The 11,535-nt window shown below is 43.1% G+C and overlaps 1 long non-coding RNA gene across 1 annotated transcript; it reads left to right on the forward strand.

Annotated features, from left to right (window-relative positions):
• Positions 1-6,561: 6,561 nt before the first annotated feature.
• On the forward strand, positions 6,562-11,292 carry LOC105549383. Its single transcript, XR_001007534.1, has 2 exons — positions 6,562-6,708; positions 10,953-11,292. It is a non-coding gene; the product is annotated as an uncharacterized LOC105549383 (long non-coding RNA).
• The last annotated feature ends 243 nt before the right edge of the window (positions 11,293-11,535 follow it).

Genomic DNA, 11,535 nt, shown 5'->3' on the forward strand with positions numbered 1-11,535 from the left:
TTTTTTTTTTTTTTTTTTTTGAGACAGAGTCTCACTCTGTCACCCAGGTTGTAGTGCAGTGGCACCACCTCGGCTCACTGAACCTCTTCCTTCTGGGTTCAAGCAATTCTCCTGCCTCAGCCTCCCGAGTAGCTGGGACTATAGGCGCATGCCACCATACCCGGCTAATTTTTTATTTTTAGTAGAGACGAGGTTTCACCATGTTGGCCAGGCTGGTCTCGAATTCCTGACCTCAGGTGATCTGCCCGCCTTGGCCTCCCAAAGTGCTGGGATTACAGGCGTGAGCCACCACATCCAGCCAGATCATCGTGCATTTTTAACACAAAGGCCCAAGAACAATTATAGCATTAATTGTTGACAAGTCATGGCCCCAGACCAGAAAATACATTCAGTCAGAAAAGATTTCATTTTGCAGAGGGCAACGCTAATGACAGCATCAAATTGCATTCACGAGCTGTAATAGAGTCCAGAATTTTGCATTTGTTGCCATGTGTCTTAATGCTTATTAAATCCAATCCAAACATCTCTACTACACTCTTGCTCTACTTCTCCCCAGATTGTCTCATATATTTATCTAGAGATCCCAGCAGTAGCCTTACACACCGACATCATAAACCATGTGTGCCTCCTCTCAGGTAGGGAAAGGGAATCTTATCAGGGCTGGGAACTCTAAATACAAAACCCAAACACTGTATATTCCACAAATATGATTTCCTTTTCCTTCAGCAGACAGTGCAGTCACAGTATTAAGTTCAACAGTAGTGTATGATCCATACTAGGAACTTTACAGGCATAAATATTTATTTTTTAAATTTTAGGTGCAAAGTAACAGGAGGAGTACCTACAGCAGCATTGGGATGCCTTAGGAAGGTAGTAATTAAACTTTGTCTGAAGTTGCTTAGCTTTGTAATTCTAGCGTTCTGGGAATTATGCCTTTCATGTGTATCCCTCCAAATCAGTTGAGGTTTCAAAATATACCCAAGTAGAGTATTTGAGAAATTCTAGTTGCGGGTAAGATCTGACTGTTTTGCATTGTGCTATATACATCAATCTATTAATATTAGTTGTTCCCTTTTTGGAACACAGTAGGAAATAGACAAATTAGCAAATAGCTTACAAGAGAGATGGTGGCTTCATGTCTTCTACAAAAGTCTTACTTGAGGTTCTATGACTTGCCTTTACTTATTCTTTCGATTCCATTTAATATAATTCAGTCTTACAGAACTGTTTTTAAGGTATGCATGATATAAACTAGAACTTAGATATCTAGACTTCTAAGTATTATATACTTAATTTTATTTGCTCCATAAAATAATTATAAGGAAGCAATATTCTTTCTTTCTTTCTTTTTCTTTTTTTTTTTTTTTTTGAGATGGAGTCTCACTGTGTCACCAGGTTGGAGTGCAGTGGTGCGATCTCAGCTCACTGCAAGCTCCGCCTCCTGGGTTCATGCCATTCTCCTGCCTCAGCCTCCTGAGTAGCTGGGACTACAGGCACACGCCACCATACCTGGCAAATTTTTATATTTTTGGTAGACACAGGGTTTCACTGTGTTAACCAGGATGGTCTCGATTTCCTGACCTCGTGATCAAGGCCTCGGCCTCCCAAAGTGCTGGGATTACAGGCGTGAGCCACCACACCCAGCAGGAAGCAATAATTTTCATAACAACCAATATTTATTTTTTATAAGTTCACATTCACAGCCATTTTCCCACTATTGAATTAGCAAAAATTTAAAAAACATTGTTGGTGAGAATATCATGAGATAACCATTTTCATTCACTGATGCTGTGAATTTAAATCAGAACAAACTTTCTCAAAAACGATTTGGGAAAATGTATCAAGAATTTAAAACATCTATTCCATTTGTCTCAATTATATACATACGCACAAACAGAGCTAAAAAAAATGCCCCCCCTCTTGCCAAGTCAAGGTGTTAATAATAGTTATTTCTTGGTGATGGGATAATAGGTAGTTTTTATTTGGGAATTATATTTCTAAAAATTTTATACCCAGTGAGAAAGTATTACTCACTGATTATAGTCATTTTCATCGCTGAAGAATATTTATACAGGCTGGCCACGGTGGCTCACGCCTGTAATCCCAGCACTTTGGGAAGCCAAGGTGGAGGGATCACCTGAGGTCAGGAGTTTCAGACCAGACTGGCCAACATGGTGAAAATCCGTCTCTACTAAAAATAGAAAAATTTGTCAGGTGTAGTGGCGGGTGCCTGTAATCCCAGCTACCAAGGAGGCCAAGGCAGGAGAATCGTGTGAACCCGGGAGGTGGAGGTTGCAGTGAGCCGAGATTGCACCACTGCATTCCAGCCTGGGTGACACAGTGAAGCTCCACCTCAAAAAAAATACAAAATAAAAAAAGAATATTTATAGAGAATTTTAATAAAACAAAATATTCACAGTATGCAGTTAAAAAACACTATATTTTTAAAAGAATATAATAGCAACTAATTTTGTATGTATATAAGTGTGCATATGTATAAATATATGACCATTCACCTAATAAATACATCTGCTTAGCAAGGACTAAAATGAGGAACAAGCAAATCAAGTCTAAAACCATGTTAGCACTTTTGGAATATGTATTATGGGTTATTTTTAATTTCTGGTTTTTCATTTTCTTAACACTGAGCTTGTATTGCTTTAATATTTTAAAAAATACTATTAAAAAATCAATTAGAAAAAAATCTCTGCCAAGCATGATTATATCATACATGTGCTCACTATACTGTTACAGATCCCTCACTGCACTGTTACAGATCCCATCAAGTTGTCAGTTTCCTCATTATAAAGTAAGGGGATTTGGCCAGGTGCAGTGGCTCACGCCTGTATTCCCAGCACTTTGGGAGGCTGAGGCAGGTGGATCACCTGAGATCAGGAGTTTGAGACCAGCCTGGTCAACATAGTGAACCCCACTCCCACCCCACGCCATCTCTACTAAAAATACAAAAATTGGTGTACTGGCAGGTGCCTGTCTCTACTAAAATTAGTGTAGTGGCAGGTGTCTCATTTCTACTAAAAATACAAAAATTAGTGTAGTGGCAGGTGCCTGTAATCCCAGCTACTCAGAACACTGAGGCGAATTGCTTCAACCCCAGAGGCGGAGGTTGCAGTGAGCCGAGATCGCACCATTGCACTCCAGCCTGGGCGACAACAACGAAATTCTGTCTAGTCCCAGCTACTCAGGAGGCTGAGGCATGAGAATCGCTTGAACCTGGGAAGCGGAGGTTGCAGTGAGCCACAATTGCATCACTGGACTCCAGCCTGGGCAATGGAGTGAGACTCTGTCTCAAAAAAATAAAAAAATAAAAATAATATTATATAATATAATGAGGGGATTATATTTGGTGTTCTCTAAGACACCTTCCAGCTCTAAAATCCTCTAAGTCCATGAACTATACAGCAGACATCTAGTAAATAGTTATTAAAATAACGGACCAGGCTGGGCACTGTGGCTCACACCTGTAATCCCAGCACTTTGGGAGGCTGAGGCAGGTGGATCACTTGAGGTCAGGAGTTCGGAACTAGCCTGACCAACACGGTGAAACTCTGTCTCTACTAAAAATACAAAATTAGCCAGGTGTGGTGGTGCACGCCTATAATCCCAGCTACTTGGGAGGCTGAGGCAGGAGAATCGCTTGAACCCAGGAAGCAGAGGTTGCAGTGAGCTGAGATCGCACCATTGCGCTCCAGGCTGGGCAACAAGAACAAAACTCTGTCTCAAAAAAATATATATATATATATTCTACTGTAAGTCTCAAAAGACTCCAAACTTGAGGTGTCAAGGTGTGATAATCAGAGGATGGCCTTGGCATTAAAGAAACGGCTGGAATCCTGGCTGGGTCTCACTTTCCTCATTTGAGCAGTGGGGATAATAACACCTCTCTCAAAAGACTGAGAAGGAACTGAAATGTGATCAGTCTGCAGGCCTTGTGTGTTGGCTTGCGTGGAGTAGATGCTTCATACATGACAGTTTTCTCCTCAATAATCCAAGGCTTGATCTGCCGGATTGCACCGGACCATCAGTTTGCAATCCCAGGATCTAAGCTCCCCTTTCGGGCCCCCACATCTGGAAGTGGAAGGGTCCCATTTGTGAGGACTAAGTGATATTTAGCTTTGGGATGTTGAGTCACGGGTTCCGGAGAGATGTGCGTGCAGCAGACAGAGCGGCCAGGGCAAGTCCTCTGATCCCGAGCACAGAGAAGGAGGCAGCAGGGGAAGACGGGGGAGGGGTGGGGGAGAAGCTTGGTCCTGTGTCTTCCTTCACGCGTGCTTGTCCACCCACTCACCAAACTTTCTTCCTCCCCCACTCCCTTCCTTCAGAAGACATCAATGATGCAGATTACCTGGCAGTCCCCGTGCTGGGTAACAGAGTTTGAAAACTGAATACGATATTGGCTCTGGGCCAGGCACAGTGGCGCATATCCGTAATCCCAGCACCTTGGGAGGTTGAGTCAGGAGGATCACTTGAGCTGAGGAGTTTAAGACCAACCTGGGCAACATACTGAGAGCTCCTCTCTACTAAAAAAAAATCAAAGTAATTAGCTGGATGTGATGGTGGACACCTGTGATCCCAGCTACTTAGGAAACGAGGTGGGAGGATCACCTGAGCCTAGGAGGTCAAGGCTGCAGTGAACCTTACTGCAGTCCAGCCTAAGCGAGAAACAGAGTGAGACCCTGTCTCAAAAAAAGATACTGGCTCTGCCCTTAAGGGTCTCTGGTCTTCTAGGGGAGGCAGACAACATGGTGAAACCCCGTCTCTACTAAAAATATTTTTTAAAAAAATTAGTCAGGCATGATGGCAGGTGCCTACAATCCCAGCTACTCGAAAGGTTGAGCCAGGAGAATCACTTGAACCCCGGAGGCGGAGGTTGCAGTAAGCCGAGATCGCGACATTGCACTCCAGCCTGGGCGACGAGTGAAACTCCATCTCAAAAATAAATAAATAAATAAATAAATATCACAAGCCTACCCACATGATCAGCCCTGCACACTAGTGGGGTTCACAGGAAGGAAGACTCAGATCTGTTGGAGGGGCTGGTGGGCCATGGGACACGGTGAGAGGTGGCTTCCCAAAGGCAATCCCCTCAAGGTCATTTTTCTTTCTGACGGAAGTGGATTTTGCCCTATCGATCAAGATGTGCTTGAGATGGGGAGAGGAATACCCATCAGGAGCTCCCAGTGGAGATGGGAATAGTCCGGCTCCTCCATGACGGAATCTTGGGGAACTCCTCTCACCAGAGAGAAGGGTGTGACGAAAGGGGGCTTAAGACCAGATCCTGAGGGGCGTGAATCACAATTATAAAGTAGGAACAGTCTGGTGAAGGCAATGGACCATTCCCTGAAGTAGTTTAAAGTAGTTTAAAGCTCGGAGGGACACAAACACACCTGTATTTTACAGAGCAACCTCAGAAGAAGGTGCTTCACAGTTTGGCCATGGAACAGACTGGAGCCTGGGAGGCCAGCTGCAGGGCCAGGCAGTCCAGCATCGGGTGATGAGGTGGGTCAGGCTCAGGGAGAAGCAGGAAGGAGAAGCGACAGCACGCAGGAATGCAGGGGTGGCCGGGAGCTGCTGTCGCCATTCCTGAGGTGTGTAGCCGTGGACATTGCCTGGCTGAGTAACTGGGCATTGCTCAGCTTCGTTTGTTGCTGATACTGCCTGGAGAGATCATATGGTCACCAGCTTGTTTGTCACTGTTGTTCTGTGTGACTCTGGGAAAGGGTCTTCTGCCTCTTTCTTTCTTCTATTTCTCTTTGTATTCTATATTGCCATTTGTATTCCAAGTTGCAATTCTCCTGAATCAATTAGAGAGTTCTGTTTTTGGAGACTATCTCCAGAAATTCACTAACTTCCCATTTATCTTTCTTTTATCTCCATTCTATGGTATTTTTCAGCAATAACACTATTCTCCAGAAATGCATTCTAGGTGAGACCTTTTTTTTTTTTTTTTTTTGAGACAGTGTTTCACTCTGTCACCCAGGCTGGAGTGCAGTGGGGCAATCTTGGCTCACTGCAACTTCCACCTCCCGGGTTCAAGCGATTCTCCTGCCTCAGCCTCCTGAGTAGCTGGGATTACAGGCGCTTGCCACTACACCCGGCTAATTTTTATATTTTTAGTAGAAACTGGGTTTTGCCATGTCTCTAGTCTCGAACTTCTGGCCTCTTGTGATCCGCCTGCCTCGGCCTCCCAAAGTGCTGGGATTACAGGTGTGAGCCACCGTGCCTGGGCTAAGTAAGACCTTTTTTAATCTCCATATTTGAGAAATAGTATGCTTTCCTTTGTACAAACACACTAATGTGTGACTTCTGGAGGGTGAGTCTGTCACAGTAAGTGACCAGACCACACTGAAATTCAGGTGCTAGAAGTCTACTGTGGTTTGAAGGTCTGTGTTCCCTCCAAATCTCATGTTTTGAAACAGAATCACCAACGTCACAGTGTTAAGAAATGGGGCTTTCCAGAGGTGATTAAGTCATGAGAGTGGAGCACTCGCGAGTGGCATTAGGCTTGACCGACCTACCAAAAAGCTTGATCAACTGCATTCAGCCCTTTTCCCCTTCTGCCCTCTGCCATGTGAGGTCACACCGTTCCTCCCTCCTGACGATGCACCATTCATGAAAGTAAAGACTGGGTCCTCACCAGGCAACAAACCTGCTGGTGCCTTCATCTTGGACTTCTCAGCCTTCAGAACTGTAAGATACAGATTTCTGGGTTTTTTAATAAATAAATTACCCAATCTGTGGCATTTTGTTATAGCAGCACAGACTAAGACCGTGGTTCAGATAGGATACTTTTTTTTTCTTTTCTTTTTTTTTTTTTTTTTGAGACGGCATCTTGCTCTGTCACCTAGGCTGGAGTGCAGTGGCGTGATCTTGGCTCACTGCAACCTCCACCTCCCAGGTTCAAGTGATTCTCCTGCCTCAGCCTCCCAAGTACCTGGGATTACAGACATGTACCACCACGCCTGGCTAATTTTTGTATTTTTAGTGGAGGTGGGGTTAAACCATGTTGGCCAGGCTTGTCTTGAACTCCTGACCTCAGTTGATCCACCTGCCTCGGCTTCCCAAAGTGCTGGGATTACAGGCATGAGCCACCGTGCCCAGCCTACTGTTTAGTGAGGGGCTGTCTCAGGGATACAATGCCTTACACAGAATTCAAACTTCGACTCAACAACAAGAGCAAAAAATTCTGTGTGTGTCATTGGCTTTTGAGATTATTTGTAAAATGTAGACATTGCTGAACGCCAAATGCCAAGAATAACATTTCTTCTAAATTCATCATGAGTGGCTTCTGGTAAAATAGTGTGGCCTGTCAAAATCACCTTTAATATTACAATTCACAAATTATCAAATCTCTTATTTTTGTTTTTTGATATTTCATTTACTGCTTCCAAGCTTTTAGATAAGTTATAATTCTTCTGAAGATATAACTGCTTGTTTCTGTTTTCACTACTGTGTTATAGTTTGATTTATATGTTTAACAGTTAAATCTCAAGTTTTCTGGGGGCCGAGCCTGGTGACTCACATCCGTAATCCCAGTACTTTGGGAGCCCAAGGCGGGCAGATCACCTGAGGTTAGGAGTTTGAGACCAGCCTGGCCAACACGGTGAAACCCCGTCTCTATTAAAAATACAAAAATTAGCCAGGCGTGGTGGCAAGTGCCTGTAATCCCAGCTACCTGGGAGGCTGAGGGAGGAGAATCACTTGAACCCAGGAGGCGGAGGTTGCAGTGAGCCAAGATCACGCCACTGCACTCCAGCCTGGGCAACAGAGCAAAATTGCCTCTCAAATAAATAAATTGATTAATTAATACAAATGAAGTTTGTTTGGTATAGTGTAAGTTAAAGTGTTTTTTATATTGCTAGCATGAAGAAATAAATTTACAAGGGGTTTTACTTCTCCACAAAGCAGATAATTTGCATGTTTTGTAAACTGCTTAGCATGGTATAAATGTGAGATAATTTAAGCCAGAGGAAAAAGATTTTTATCACTCCACTACTCCCTTGGAAAATATTTAAAATATGGTAATCATATTTCTAATTTCCCTTTGAAGATACTTTTGGATAGATTCCAGGAAAACGACCCTTTGTAAAACAGATGAATGTTTCATCTAAAAATTTGGTCCACTTATAAAAAGTTAACTACCAAACATGTTTAAGTGTCTGTGTTAGTTACTGTGGTACAAATTATATTCAGTAGAAGTTTCACGCTGAGAGAAACCACGATGTGCATAAGATGAATGCATTCATGGTGATTATGCTCTTCAGGAGCTAGAAAATAACTACTTAGGAAGATTATGCAGGAGAGTAATTGCTGTTTAATGGAGAAAAACGGGAAAATAATTATAAGAGTAAAGAAGACATTTCCTAACCATCTGTCATTTAAAAATCAGAAACAAAAAAAGGAAACATAGCATGTTTTTCAGAAAGACTTGGAAATGATGCCAAAAGGCAATACTCTGGTGGTGCACACACAAAAGAGCTCTCAGAAGAGTCTGAGATTACTATATAAAAACAGTCTAAACACCCAAGGTGTATTTACTATTACAGTTAGTCACCTTTATTTAACATTTCTATGTAGCCAAGAGTAGAGAACAAACCCAACTGAGATGTCCATCACTGGAGCCAGGAAACAGCAATGGGAAGACATTTTCTCCCACTAGAAGAAAAAAAAGGTGACTATAGGGAAAAGCAGTCTTCTTTTTTTTTTTTCTTTTTTTCCGAGATGGAGTTTCACTCTTGTTGCCCAGGCTGGAGAGCAATGGCACGATCTCAGCTCACCGCAACCTCTTCCATCTCGGCTCACCGCAAACTCTTCCTCCCAGGTTCAAGCAATTCTCCTGTCTCAGCCTCCCGAGTAGCTGGGATTATAGGCACGCACCACCACACCCGGCTAATTTTGTATTTTTAGTAGAGAGCGTTTCTCCATGTTGGTCAGGCTGGTCTTGAACTCCCGACCTCAGGTGATCCGCCCGCCTCGGTCTCCCAAAGTGCTAGGATTACAGGCGTGAGCCACCGTGCCCAGCTGAAAAGCAGTCTTCTATTTATCACTTTGAATTTTGGGTTTTGTTGAATGCATTGAAGAAATATTAGTAAGCTAATAAAGGACTATATTGTTACAGGCTTTATTCCTATAACATTTTATTGGTGGTCTCTTCTGCTGAAGCAGGTGTTCTTTAGGCTATAGATAGGCTGCGTGCGTGGCTCACACCTGTAATCCCAGCGCTGTGGGAGGCCAAGGCAGGTGGATCACTTGAGGTCAGGAATTCAAGACCAGCCTGGCCAATATGGTGAAACCCCATCTTTACTAAAAATACAAAAATTAGCCGGGCAAGATGGTGCGTGCCTGTAATCCCAGCTACTGAGGAGGCTGAGGCAGGAGAATTGCTTGAACTCAGGAGGTGGAGGTTGCAGTGAGCCAAGATCACACCAGCGCATTCTAGCCTGGGAGTTTGAGATCATTCTAGCCTTAGGAGTTTGAGACCAGCTCTGTCACTAGCCTGGGTAACAGAGCGAGACTCCACCTCAAAATTTAAAAAAAAAAAGGGCTATAGATATTAGCCCCTGAAATGTGCCTATCAGAGTCTCCAATCCTGACTTGGAGGAGCTGATGATCTGGATGCGGAGGAAGAAGCAACACCATGAATTATTCAGTGTGATTGGCTTGCTGTTGTTTAATAACACAGGAATTAATAACCAGACAAGACAATAATACAAGAGATGTGAGGCAGTATGTGATTAAGGGTGCAGCTGGAAGTGATCTCTCGCCTTTAAATTTCTGAACACTTTAGCTGTGTTCCTTATGACACTTTCCCCTTTCTCTCTGTTATTACTGTAATTTCTTGTCTTTTTCTCTTGACAACGGTGAACTACTGCAGGGCAATTCTGTGTCTGGTTCGTCCTTGATTCCCCACACAGAGTCTAGCCTGGGCCTGCCTAGCACTGCTGCCAAGAAATATTTATTTCAATAAAATGAGGGACACAGGGGATAAGTTTTGGGTGTGAACAGGGGGAGGGGAAGGGTATTGCTTGCTGTGAAGATTCTCACTTTGGGCAAAACTAGATTTTTTTTTTTTTTTTCTGAAACAGGGTCTCACTCTGTTGCCCAGCCTCCCGAGTAGCTGGGACGCACCGCCACGCCCAGCTAATTTGTGTGTGTGTGTGTGTATTTTTTATAGAGATGATGGCTCACCATGTTGCCCAGGCTGGTCTCAAACTCCTGAGTTCAAGCAATCCACCCACCTTGGCCTCCCAGAGTGCTAGGATTACAGACCTGAGCCACTGAGCCCAGCCTGTATATATGTGTGTCTGTGTGTATATAAAAAATTATCTGGAAAGTTTTAAAAAAAGATCCAGAAATACTCAGGTAGAGAGACGCTCACTGCAAGCTCTGCCTCCCAGGTTCACACCATTCTCCTGCCTCAGCCTCCCGAGTAGCTGGGACTACAGGCGCCCACCACCACGCCTGGCTAACTTTTTGTATTTTTAGTAGAGACGAAGTTTCACCATGTTAGCTAAGATGGTCTGGATCTCTTCAGCCTCCCAAAGTGCTGGGATTACAGGCGTGAGCCACCGCGCCCAGCCATGAATTAATATTTATAAAGTATTTCAAACACTGTCTAGCACAAAGTAAGGACTCAATGAGTTCAACTTTTATTACTTTTTAAAAAGTATTCATCTGTATTGTAGCCCCTTGATCTAGATGAGAAAGTTGAGCTTAAACAGGTTAAGTCAAAGACTGCAATCTGGTCACTCACTGTTGGATTGCCTGGTTTAAACAAATGTTTAAAAGGATTGTAACCATTTGGAACCTGAGAGATTTCATATGAATATGAAGAATTCTGGCTTATTTGAGTGACAGGATAATCTCTTAACACTGGGCCAGCATTCCTGCAAGGCACCCACTGGCTCTTGCTGACCAGTGGCTTCTTGTTGTAGATGGAGTCTGCACTCTCCAGTTCATCACCACCCCAGCATCCCTACTCTTGCATCTAACACTTTCCTCTATTTTGTACCACCTGCCTGGCCCTTATTGGCAACTCAAGGAAGAAAGGAAAGAAGAGATAGAGGAAAAATGGATTCAACAAATGAAAGTGTTCTTTCCGATTATTGCTATGTATACATTTTAATCATCAAAACATGCTTTATTTGATAGAAGGATCAAATCTGCCTTTGTAAAACAAGAGCCTATTTTAACCATTAAGACAACACACACGTTTGATTTGGAGGCATGTTCTCATTCAAAACCTTGCAAAATATAATTTCTTCTTGTCTGGGAGATGCTGTCTCTCTTCGGGGAGAACCTTGAGAGAAATGTCTATGAATGTGTCTGTAGAATGAGGATAGGACAACAAACATATTTTGAAATAATTTTTCTTTCTTTTAAAAAAAAAACAGATACTTTTAAAAGAAAATGCTGATTTAAATTACATAGCTCTTTTTTCCATTCTTACTCATCATTGTGGTTTCAATCAGTATTACATTTATTCCCCAGAGCTAGGATTGCTGTGTTTTTAGAAAG

The sequence above is a fragment of the Mandrillus leucophaeus genome, unplaced genomic scaffold (genome assembly GCF_000951045.1).
Source record: "Mandrillus leucophaeus isolate KB7577 unplaced genomic scaffold, Mleu.le_1.0 Scaffold436, whole genome shotgun sequence".
NCBI classification, from domain to species: domain Eukaryota; kingdom Metazoa; phylum Chordata; class Mammalia; order Primates; family Cercopithecidae; genus Mandrillus; species Mandrillus leucophaeus.